A 13765-nucleotide genomic window follows, 5' to 3' on the forward strand; every position below is an offset into this window, starting at 1 on the left:
TTAGTGATTTTTTTGACTGAATCTCTGAAGGAGAAGCACAGTTCTATAATATTACCATTGCTTTCCTAGATAACAACCTTCTACCAAATCTAGTCGATCCTCAACTTTCATTCCCTTTCATATCTTTAAGTTTTTTCAATTAATTTTTATTTAAATTCATTGTTTTTCAGAACAATGGATCTATTTCTTAATCACAGATGTATCCTCAGAACTTACGCTGCCTAGCCCACAGTAGGTATTCAGCAATTATCTCTTGAAGGAATGAATTGCTATCTCTCTTAAACCCTTATAGATAATAATTTATTGACTGTTTATACAGGCACTGTTTGAAGTGCTTTCTAGTTATGTATTTGGTACAGCAATCATTTGAGATAGGAACTACTGTATTATTGTCACAGTTTTATAAATGATGAAAAGAGGCTCAGAGAGATCAGGAAACTTCCTTAAAGTGACTCAGCTCTTAAGTGGTGGAAGTGGAGTTTGAACCCACGTCATGGTGGCTGCAGAGCCTATAGGCTTGACCACAGTACTATACTACCCCTTGTTTCTCCAAGTAGAAGATATTCACAAGGATTAAAAGAACATCCCTTCTCACTGTGTATGAGTAATTTTTCATTAAAGACTGGCATCACATAATCATTATTAGTAGTAAACTCTATAAATTGGTACTTCATTCATTATATTATTTCAATGCCCCAAGCTAAATGTGACACAAAATGACACCACTGATGATCCACTAGACCACAAGTACAAATAAAAATATGGTTTATAGAGAAAATCTTACTTGTAGAGAAGTAGCAGCATACATGTGATCTCCCAGATCTCATTATCCTACAGAGAAGCTGTATTGTACACACCATGGCAAGTGTTCTAACACAGAGGGACCCTGTCTCTATAACACTTTACCCTAAAACTTTGAAAGCTCAAGAGCATGATTCACTGCCCGAAAGGCCACAGATGATTTGGCTGGGTTTACATCTGACCAAGGGTCCTGAGCTGGATTCAATCAATCACAACATTTATGTTGGGAATTTCATTCATTAATTTATTCTAAAAATCTTATGTACAGGTACTATTTTAGGTTCTTAGGATATATTCATAATAGAGAGACAAAATGTGATGTGTCAGAAAGTATATGATGGAGCGACTTTGGATTTAGTGGTCAGGGCAGGTTTTATAAGGAGGTGACATTTGGACCATAACCTAAATCATGAGAAAGAGCCAGTTGTGCAACATTTTTACCCTAGTAGAGTTTGGATTTTTTTCTAAACCAAATGGGGATCTATTCAAAGATTTTTAAGCTGGGAAATGGTAAGAGAATGTGTAGGCAAGGTCAGCTGTGGTTTCTGTATGAACATGGAAGATGGGGCAAAGGACAAACTCAAGAAGATCAGTTAAGAGGTTACTGCAATAGGATACACATAGTGGGTATCAAGTTGAGGCTGAACTATCATGTAGGTACTGGGCAAGGCCAGCCATACTGGCTCCTACAAACAAGATGTGTCAGCAGAAAATAGAGCTGTGATAAAGGAGAAATGCAGAAAAATTAGGACAGAGAAACAGAGGTGAGAGCTGACCCTGTGTTCTCTGCAGGAACTTCTAAATATGCATACTTGACACCAGGCTATTCTTTTATTGTCCCAGTGGTAAGTCCATCCCTTTCCCTTTAATTTCTATTAGCTTAATTAGCTTCTCTTCCCCCTAACAATCACAATAACTTTAACTCAAACACTCCAGATATAGTCATAAAATCTTAAAGTTGGGCTTTAGGTTTCTTTAGATCAATACCTTTGAGCCTCTGATCCCTTTTCAAGCATTTCTAGCAAGATGGCCAACAAGTATCAGTGTTATGGTTAATATTATGCAACAGCTTGATGGGGTAATGGAGTGTCCAGATATTTGGCTAAGCAGAACTCCTTCTCTCTGCTGACTGTCCTTGAGCTGGAACATCAGTCTTCTACTGCCTTCAGACTACAGCTTGGACTGGAACTATACCACTGAATCTGCTGGGTCTCCAGCTTGCTGACTGCAAGATCTTGGGGCTTCTCAGCCTCCATAAGTATGTGAGCCAATTCCTTACCATTAATTATCTCTTTATATATAGTGTGTTATATTTATTTATAATATTTAAATAAATATATTTAAATATAGAAATAAATATATTTCTAGAAATATATTTCTATAAATATAAATGTTTATAAATAAATATAAACTGATATTATTATAAATATTATAAATTATATTGTGCATAAATATATAATAAATTATATCTATATAATATATAAAAGTTATGATAATAAATATTTATACACACACATATTAGGATGAATCCTAATACAACTAATTTGAAGTTCTTTTCAGTTTGATGTCCTGACTCTTAGTTTATTCTTCTATGTTGTTAACTGTTCAACCATATCAGAGCCTTTGCCTTGCCATTTGTATTAGTAACTTTTCCTTTTATTATGAGCTTGACTAATTTAGCAACATGAGCATTTTTGAGGCAGATGCAGGTGTAGCTTATAGGAAGAGAGAACTGGATAGCAGCCCTGTCCCCAGGGAAGGAGTGTCTCCAGGATCCACAGCAGCAGGGCTTCTGAGGTTTCTTTCTAGAGAACTGCTATTAAGATGACATGGTTCTAACACTTTTAGGCTCTCTGTCCTTTTGATCAAATCCCAACTCCTCAGGACAGAGAACTGAAAATCCCAGGTTGGAAAGTGTCTCCACCCCTGAATAAGTTACCTCTGGGCAGGTGGGTGGCATAGTCTCATTAGTATCGTTGTTGGCTAGCAGTCTCACCCCCATTGGTTTTCTATTTCACCAATCACCTCTTCCGTGGATGCTGGTAAAGTACGCAGGTGGAGGAGTCAGATATACTAGGCTCCAATCCTGACTCTGTCCCTATTGTATGTGTGATACTGGGGGAAACAATTAACCAAGCTAAGGATTAGTCATGATATATAAAAAGTGAAAAAATAATAGTTGCACTTCTCTATTTTTCACTCAAAAAGTTACTTTCTCCAAAACAAAGTCATCATTTCCACCTCTTCTTTCTGATTTTGGTCTTGTTATGCTATTATGACACATGCTCTAATTAAGAGTATACTCTCTGGTGCCAAACTGCCTGTTATGAATCCTGCCTCTTCCACTTACCAGTTTTGTGACCTGGGGAAGATTTCTTAACATCTCTAAGTCTAGCTTCCTCATCAACAAAAGGGATTAATATTTGGGTGACAAACTGTCCTGATTTGCCTGAGACTTATGGGTCTCCTGAGGACATGAGACTTTCAGTGCTAAATGCAAACCTGGATGGTTGGTCATCATACATAGGATCTACCTCATTGAGCTGTCGCAAGGACTAAATGAGAATGTGTCTTTGGCCCTTAAAACAGCACTGAGTATAAAGTGAATAACCAAGAGGTATTAGCTATTAATACCATTAATGTATTTTTAACTTCTTTGTAGCTATGATATAGATTTTCATTTTAGGTGAGGAAATATCTTTAGAGTTGCACACATGTAAGAAAATTATGCTTTGGGAGACTTATTTGATATTTGAACACAGCCCCTGTTTTCAAACATCTTCAAGCTGGGTAAAAAAATGTGTAAAGAACTATCTGTAATGTCAGGAATGATAAGATTGTAAGAAGGAAATATAAGCAAAACATTTTAGAAAGGAGCTGTAAATGGGAGCTAAGTATTGTCAGGACTGTGTTGGACTTGGAGCCACTGGTGCCGTCGCTTCAGGTATGACCCATCTCAGTGGCATGGAGTGCAGGACTGATGCAATCTGGCCAGCATGCACAGGAAGTCGGGGTCCACCTAGGAGCGGCCTCTGTGCAATGTTCCAGGAGAGCAAGGAACGCTTAATAGAACCCTGTGCTCTAGCTACCCAGGTAGGAGAGCTGTTATGGACCTCGCTGGAGTCAGGGAGAAGAATAAATAAGGCTAGAGGTCATTATGAATAGAAAAGATATTTAAGATGAACACTTAAGTCATCCATAATAAAATTAACCATTGATAAATAATTATTAATGTTTCATGTATACACTTCAAGTCTTCATATATATATATTTAAGCATACTTTAAAAATGTGTATTTATACTCTACAATTTTTAACCATCATCTAACATGTAATCAACTATTCATAAATGATTAATTCATCAAATCTTTATACATCAAGTCTTTATAGATGTATTTACAGCATATATTTAAATACTATATCTGTACTTTATAAACTCTTTTATAACTGATTCTTTTTTCACTTAAAATATGCTTGAACACCATCTTTTTAAAGACTCTCTAAAGCATTTGAAAATAATGGGAAATCAGCTATGTGTCTTTTCATTTTATAATTGGCACAGGAAACTGTGTAGACATAGGTAGCTATCTTCAAGGCTATTGTTTATAGGCAATTTGTCATAGTAGAAAGAATATATTCACCATGGAAGATGAGTAGTTGTTAAAATCTGGATCTTTGTCTTTCCCAGGTACTGTCTGTGACATCCTTGGCCAATGATACTAGGCTTCAATTTTACCATTTGTAAAATGGTATAATAATATGATCCACCTCATAGCTTTGCGAGGATTAGCTTAATTTATACAGGCAAAGGGCTTCGTGCACATACAAACCCTATTTGTTTTGGCTACATTTTAGATTTTTTTAAATTAAGTATAGTTGATTGACAATGCTTCAGGTGTACAGCAAAGTGACTCAGTTTTTTACATATATGTATGTATATGTATGTTCATACAGACATTCTTGTTCAGGTTCTTTTCCAAGATACTGAATATAGTTCCCTGTGCTATGCAGTAGGCCCTTGCTGTTATCTATTTTTTTTTTTTAACATAGTATTGTGTATCTGTTAAACCCAAACTCCTAATTTGTCCCTCCCACCATCTTTCCCCTTTGGTAACCATAAATTTGTTTTCTCTGTCTGTGAGTCTATTTCTGTTTTGTATATAAGTTCATTTGTATCATTTTTTTTAGCTTCCACAAATAAGTGATATCATATGATATCTGTCTTTGTCTGACTTACTACACTTAGTATGACAATCTCTAGGTCCATCCATGTTGTTGCAAATGGCGTTATGTCATTCTTTTATATGGCTGAGAAATAGTCCATTGTGTATATATACCACACTTTCTTTATCCATTCATCTGTGATGGACATTTAGGTTGCTTCCTGTCTTGGCTATTGTAAATAGTGCTGTTATGAACATTAGGGTGCATGCATCTTTTCAAATTAGAGTTATGCCCAGGAGTGGGATTGCTGGATCTTATGGTAAGTCTATTTTTGTTTTTTTAAAGAACCTGCATACTGTTCTCCACCAATTTACATTCCCACCAACAGTGTAGGAGTTTCCTTTTTCTCCACTTCCTCTCCAGCATTTATTATTTGTAGACTTTTTGATTATGGCTGTTCTGACCAGTGTGTGTTGAGACCTCATTGTAGTTTTGATTTTGTTTTGGCTATATTTTAAAAGTATTCTTGGTGGAAAAGAAAAACTTGCACTGAGATAGGGATCCAAGTCATATTAATTATAAGAAGACGTTGTTGTTGTTCTTCAATCTGGTGAAATGAAATATATCAACTAGCCATGTCTCCCACGCAACATGGTCACCTCTATTTCACTAAGGAAGCATAGGATAGAATTCAAAATACCAGCTAGAAATAGTGCAAGACGAGCAAAGACTGAAGAAGGGTGTCAATACTTCCTCCTTCTGCCCGTTGTATCTCAGATAAATGTTTGCTTGTTTTCCCTTTTGTGTGAATGAATAAGTTCCAATATTTATAATGAGAAGTCAATCAATATTTTATCATGTGTTTAAAAATCTTATAAAAGATCAGAGTATATCTTTGTAAAACATATTTTGAATTGTATCAGTGTTTGGTGTTTAGTTCAACTTTTAAGTAAATTTGTCGTTCAACTTGTCATCTCAGAAAGATATAGCTCATTTAGTTTCCATAGTTTAATTAAGATTTTTTTAAAATATGAGATTATCGCTGCCTAAAGATAAAAATGACAGACTAAACAGATGAAAAATTAACACTATTCAAAAGATATGACTTCTGAAATTTTCTGAAGGCTGAGTCAAGTTTTCTCCCACAAATTTGGCTAGATAAACTACAAGAAAATCTTATCACATTTTATGGACACAAAGAAGCCTTGCAAGATAGGCAGCTATACAGTAGTGGAACTTCATACCTCATAAATCATAATCTAAAACATCCACTATTTTTAATTGCACCATTAAATAATTAAGTTTGACTTAAGGAGAAAGTCACACCTCATTCTGGAGGGACTCCAGCATAGACAAGCTAAATTTTTGCCTAATGAATACCTATTTTTACTGAGCTAACTGCTTTCAACACTTAAGGCTGTGCTAGCAGGTATTTTTATTCATTTGAAATAGTTCACACAGCGATTTAAACTAGACTACTGAGGAGCTATAATTTCCTCTCATTAATTGCACATTAAGAAAAAATAGCTTTTTTTTCATATAATTATGAATTCAACAAAAGATTGGTCAAAAGATTCTGCTTCCTTTTTCATCATTAGAAATGTAGACTTTCAGAATATGATGAAAAGAAATAAATCATTTATGCTGGCAGATTTCAACTTTTTAAGCTCTAGAAATATTTTTTTTTTTTTTGCAAATGAAATCTTATTCAGAGTCTGAATATGCAAAGATGTTTATGTTTGTCATAGAGCAGTGGCCCAGCTTCAGAACTTCTGAGGAATCCATTGTGAAGACCATCCATATAGCACAGTCTTTCTCATTTTTAGCTACAGACATCAAGGAGTGTACTAGTCCCAGAATTTTTTCACATCAATCTTCCTAAATATTTCCTTCTATCTCCTTCATCTTATTTTCTGGTGTTAGACTGCTTGCCCTCTAAGCTCCCCAAGGACAGACAAAAGCCACTCCAAAAGGCTCTTCTTGCTATTACTGCTCAGTGTTGATCTTCTCAGTAAACATGAGAGTTACTCTCTGAATACTGGTCAACTGTTGGCTCCTCCTGAATTGGGAGGGTCTGGATTTACCTTGGATGCACTTCTATGGGAATCACGACACCAGCACTGAAGTCGTCTATTGAAGTCACCACTTTAAACGATAGAGGATAGCTTAACGTCTCCCTCTCTATTCCAATATGAAAAAGACATTCCAGAAAGAGTAGTGAAAATGACAGATATTTACACTCCTTCTATACATTAACTAGTATTTTTTTCACCATTTTTTCTCATTGATTCAGTAGGCATTTATAATATATCTTTTTGGTGGAAAATATTGAGCCAGCAGTTCTATGGATAAATGTGTGTGCAAACTTTACAAAGAAAGGCACCAGCTATATTTCTTATAAAGACTGTTTTCCTAGCAAATGGCATAGGGCCTGGCATGAGATAAGAGCTCTATGACCATTTGTTAAACTATGGATTAATAAAGTGACTTTGTTAAACAAAGTCATGTGTGTCTGTAGGAGGTAAGGTACAGAGGAGCAATAGCAGACACACAAAGAACCTAGTTATTCTCTGTCCTGGAGGAAATTTTGTCCATAAAACTTTACTTTCCTCTAACGTTTTGAGGAAATACACTATTTGTGTGTTAAAACCAACACATATATAATAAAATGCAAATTTACTCAACATTTTTAGGATACACCAGGAGACTTTAAATACATTTGGTGTGATTTGGTTTCCTCTAAGCAGTATTCATACATTTCTGCCATTAAGTTTTCTTCTGTGGAATAATTTAGGGAGCAATGACTACACTACGTTGTGTTGTCTCTTCCAAGGTAAAAAGTGGAAATGCACCCCCTGGGGGTTAAATCCCAGATACTTAGATCATGGGACTGAAGTGTTGCATGCATACACATTTTGCACTCCCAAATATTAGATGGTCCTTCACAAGTTTTTTGAGGGAAGATAAGACAGAGGTGCTGGAATGTGCTTCCTTCTTCCCAGGGTCTCATACCTTCAGGTCAGGACGTCAGGAGAGATACTGAATTAGTTTATCCTGATTCCTTCTTTCTGAACCTACTTTGGAGCCTGTAGTTCCTGATATGTTGGATGATTCTGCAACATTTTGTTTAGCAACATTCCCAGGGGCTAGAGATGGACTTGTGAACAGAAACAAAATTACACATAATGGTATACAACTTATACCTAGGCATTCCTATAACTACAATGATAGATTGATTTCTCAAGTGTCCTACAGTGAGCCATTATTCAGTGAGGAAGTCAACACAGTGAGAAAATCCATGACCAACCTTCTCTCTTGGTCTGTGAACCTCTATCGGATAGCTTAGCAGCCCAACAAAACCTCATCTCCTTGAATGTCAAGCAATTTATATCTCCTGTAGAAGAGGATGGAAGCCTGCCTCACAAAGAACAAAACTACATTAGGAACTGATTTGTGCAGTAGTCTTGTGGGGAGCCTCAAAGTGGAAACACATTGAACTCTTACAGTCACAGAAAGTCTTGTGGAGCAGGTTTTCTATATGTTGAAGGAAACTGATAAGGGAAGATTTATGTTTCTATTCACTGCAAAAAGTACTTTTGTGTGGTAAAGCTTTGATGTACAAGTTTAAGCCACGGCAGGGGAAGCAAAAACTTAGATCTGTGCTTTCCAATATGGTAGCCACTAGCCACATGTGTATACTGAGTACCTGAAATGAGGTTAGTGCCACATGTTTAAAATATAGTACTTTAGATATATTTAGTTTAACAAAACATGCTCTTACAATTTACCAACTTCTTTTTCCTCTTATGAATGTGGCTACTAGAAAATTTTAAACTACATTTGTGGTTCACATTATCTCTATTGGACAGGGCTACCCTAGCTTATAAAACATATGTATGCTGTTGTGGCTTAGCTAAGTTAGAGGATTAAGTCACATCGGTAAAGGGTAAAGTCACATGCTTTACCATCCAAAGTTTGAGTGTAAAAATGGAACTATTAGTAACTATGCCAGAACAATAGGCATAAATTAGGACCTGGGGTTCCAATCTGTTCAATATAAGATAAAAATGTTTGACCTACCAGTTGTTTAAGCTGTCCCCAGAAATCAGGAACACAGGCTCATTTTACACATAAGCCAAGCTTATGATAACCATTAACTTTCCAAACCAATACCTAACTGACATCAGGGTGTGATCAGTTCTATTTGTTCACCATTATACACCTAACACGCTGCTGAATGAATGTTTGTTAAATAAATGAGTGAATGAATGGGCACAATTACTTCAAGTTCCAGGGATTTAGTAATGTGACTTTTTATTATATTATTCTCAAATACTTTCGGATGGAGAAAATGATTTTCAGAGGCTTACTTTGTTTTTCAAATTAATATGTGAGAATAAATAAAGCTAAAGTTTAAAAAACAGTTTTCTGAAATTATGTCATGTTTAATTTTTTTTTGTATTTTATTTCTAAACTTACCAAATATTAACAATTATTTTGAAGGAATTTAAACCTGATTAACTTGTAAATATGGTGATTCTTAAATTCTTTTAAGTGTTTCAAGAATATGTATGGAATTAGCATAACTGAAGTCTAAATTAATTTTTCAATTAAAAAAATTTCAAATTGTAATCACAAGTCTGTCTTTTCTTAAAATAAGTTTATTTATTTATTTATTTTTGGCTGTGTTAGGTCTTCACTGCTGCGCGCGGACTTTCTCTAGTTGTGGTGAGCGGGGGCTACTCTTCATTGAGGTGCTTGGGCTTCTCACTGCGGTGGCTTCTCTTGTTGCAGAGCACGGGCTCTAGGTGCGTGGGCTCAGAAGTTGTGGCACACGGGCTTACTGGCTCCGCGGCATGTGGGATCTTCCTGGACCAGGGCTTGAACCCGTGTCCCCTGTGTTGGCAAGTGGATTCTTAACCAGTGAGACACCAGTGAAGTACCTGTCTTTTTCATTAAAAGTATTTTTTTACTGAGGTATTTTTAAAGGTTTTACTCCATTTTACAGTTATTATAAAATATTGGCTACATTCCCTGTTCTATACAATAGTCTTTTAACTTTCAGGGGCTAAATCCTCTTGAATATAGACATATTTAAATGATCAAATGTTCAAATTCTTTAAACTCTTTGATCATCTTAATTTATATACTTAATTCTAAATATTCCCATGTTTGAAAGGTACTTAGCACTAAGGAAGTGATTATATCATTGTAAAGTATTTTGGGAGATACCAGTCCAAACAGATTCCATGATAACAGTCATCACCTGGGATGCTTGTTGATTTTTGCTAGCATCACTGATGGAACTCTTTAGCCCTGGGGAGAGTCAATGAGATGGATCTTCCTAACTTATACCTTATATCATTGTACTCAAATCTGCATAGTTTACCCCCAGAACTGGTAAGGTCCAGTGCAAAATGAAAATGCAAGACTCTTTCAAAATGTATTAAGAATGTCAAGGCCAAGATGGTGGGAGTAGAACGTCCAAAAAAGTGCAGGGCCTTACTAAGCAAGGGGTCTTGTGTGACTGCACAGGTTGCGGGTGTTGTTATTCTCTTGTCCAGGTTTAGAGACTGCATCTCCCATCTCAGCTGCTGGATTGAATTTCATATTTAATTGTCCCTTAAGTGAGTAATTTTACTCAATTTTCATTGAGTGCTATAAACCTTTGATCATGACAGTATATTGCATTTATTTATTTTGTCTTGTTTTGTTTTGGTAACATTTTCTCTGTCTGGTAGACCATACAACATCTCCAGATATAAAACTATCTAAGTTTTTGCATAATTTTCATATTTTTTTCTTATTTCAGTCACTGTTTTAATGCCATTCTTTTTAGAGGACTTACATCTATCATTGTTTCCAGCTGTCATCTTCCCAAAAACTCTGAAGAAAATCAGAAATGGTTAAGCCAGTCCCAATTTTCCAGTCTCTTCTGTCCCCCTACTCCCCCTCACTGTCTCCATTTTCTCTTTGTTTTCTGTCTTGCCTTTCTCCAAATGTGTACCAAACAGATAATACTTTATAAGACCCATGAAAAGCACTAAAGACAAGCTGTTACTTTTGAGAGTTTACTCGAATACTTAACATACATAATTTTTGTTTATTCACATTTCTGCTATAGCGTTTCCAAAATTCTCAAAAAAAAAATTCTCAAATTTCCAACATGGATTTAGAGCACCTTCTATTCTCTTTAGATAAGTCAAATTTATTGCAAGAACTTACTTAGGTCCACAAAATATTTAAAAACATAAGAAAACAAATTTGTAATCATAAAGCAACTTTATTTTTTCTCCTCCAACCACTGGATAAAAATTTTTTGGTTATTAAACACAATCTTTTTTTTTTTTTTTTCTTTTTGAGGACCAGCAGAATTTTTTTTTTATTTTCTTTTCTGTGATTTAAAAAAAAATTATTGGAGTACTAACATAACAATGTCATGTTAGTTTCAGGTGTACAGCAAAGTGAATCAGTTATACATATACATGTATTCACTCATTTTTTTAATTTTCTTTTCCCATATAGGCCATTACAGGGTATTGAGTAGAGTTTCCTGTGCTATACAGTAGGTCCTTATTAGTTATCTGTTTTATATATAGTAGTGTGTATATGTCAATCCCAATCTCCCAATTTATCCCTCCCCCCCTCTTACCCCCTGGTTGGTTACCAAACACAATCTTTACTCCAAAATTCCAGCCCATAAAATTTCAACACTCCAAGCTTGATTTGAAGTCAAATCTTCTTCCTGCCCAGTGTGCCCTGCCAGGGGAAAGGGCCAGAGAAAGACCATAGAGGTGGGGGGCTGGAGTCCTCTCTTCCTTCTCTCTTGCTAGAATCTGTTTCTGCCCTTCCAGGGTTGGAATACAAAAAGGGAAGCAGAGTTAAATGGGGCAAAGAAAAGTTCTCATGTGATGGAAACTCTCTCATTGGTTTGTGGTCTGTGGGCCTGGCAGCTATTCAAGTTAAGCTTTGGTTCTTTGGAGGACTCCATCACTGGAGGTCTTTCTTCTGAAGCTCCCTTGACCCACGTGAAGGCATCTATGCTATGGCCTGTTGCTTACTCCTTCTGCAGCCCCCAGATATCGAAATATTTTCAGCTTCTCTCCACTAGTGCCTGTTTGCCCCTCTGGGAAGTCTCAATGGACAGGACTAAAGCTGACTCCACATTTATTCTTTGTTATGTGACCCACTTCTGCCCATTTTTCCCTTAATAAACTCTGAGAGTACAGGCTGCCTCATGCAGCCACCATAAGGAAATGTTTTAATGCCATCTTTCCACATTAGTAAGGCTAGTTTAGGGCAGAAATGGACTATCCCTTTCCATAGAGGGGAGGTTACCATTGTGGTTTCTTAAAACTCCAGGCAGGGAATAACACATGATTATTGGAATGAAAGGTAGGGTTGGAGGGAATCTTTGGTGTTTTACTGGCAGCAATTTGTGTAATTGAGTCAGCCTCATCAGTATAGGGATAGACAGTCAACTCACCAGCACCAAGGCACAAACTAGAGTCACATCAGATTGTCCAGATCAGTAGACTTTAGGCCGCATCCCACAGGGCTAGTAGGGTGGTGTTTGACCTAATTAGAGGCTGCCTGCTTAAACACTTCAAAATGTGTATCAGAAAAAGGGCTGGCCTTCCTGGGCAAAATAATGCATAGCTGTAAGCCAATTACATACTTCTACTTCAAACACAATATTGGGACCTACCTTCAAACTGTATATCAACAATTACTACCACCCAGCTTTCTCTGCAAGGCTTTAATTTCTAGTGGCTAGAGAAAGAAATGCTTATTTCACTATGATGTTTGTTGGGAGAGCCCTAAGCCCTATTCAAAGTGAATTTCTCTGGGACCCTTACAAAGAACTTTTGTTTTCCAAATACGTTTTATGTTTACAGATTATATGATTTGGATGCTTGACTTAACCAAACAATGGAATTAGATATTTGCTTACCTATAACTTTAATTTTTATTATTATTTATATGGGGATGAACTATAGGTATTGATTTTCTTCACTTTCATATCCTACTACAATATGATAACATCAGGGTAGTCCATGTAGCCTGTTAATTCCTAATTCTTCTTAGTAATTAGTGAATACCTATTGTCACATGCATAACTGTAGTGAGATAAAGGGCTTGCTGCCCTAAACAAAGCTGTGCTTAAATTGACAATCTCTATCCTTTATTTTTAATTTTAATCCTTATTTGATTAATTTTCCTATTGAACTGAGAATACACATTGTTGCAGAACAACTAAATAAAACTAAGAAATTAGAATCACTTCTTAAAAGTCAATTAAAAAAAGTGAACTCAAGTCTTTTTAATGCTTTGCGATGCCCTATTTAACTTTTAGCAGAACTAGTACCAGAAGATCTATGGTATTAGGCGTTGTCTCCATTAGAATCTCATCCAAGAAGTGGTGCTGAAAGGTTGGCCTGAGGTGATTCAAGGGATGAAATGAGATTTGATCTACACATTCATTTTGGTAACTTCAGTCGTTTGGAAGAATGTGCAAGGTCACATGGGTGTGGTGGGTGGGAGATGGTGATCCAAGAGAGGTCTTTGCAGTTATATATTTTGGCCAATTTTTTGTCCTATAGAGTCCCACTGAGCTGCTCTCACATTGTGTTTAAAACATGGAGGAATGTAGATTACTTAGTTAGGGTTCTGCCTCAACCTGAAAAGTCAGGAGTTTAACTTACCTATGTAGTTTTCATTACTTGTGGAAGAATACTGTTTTTTTCCTAATTTATATTTATGTTAAAATAAATTTTGAGAAGACATTATGCTTTCAAATA

This window comes from Grampus griseus (genome assembly GCF_964374135.1).
Source record: "Grampus griseus genome assembly, chromosome: 2".
In the NCBI taxonomy this organism is placed as follows: Eukaryota; Metazoa; Chordata; class Mammalia; order Artiodactyla; family Delphinidae; genus Grampus; species Grampus griseus.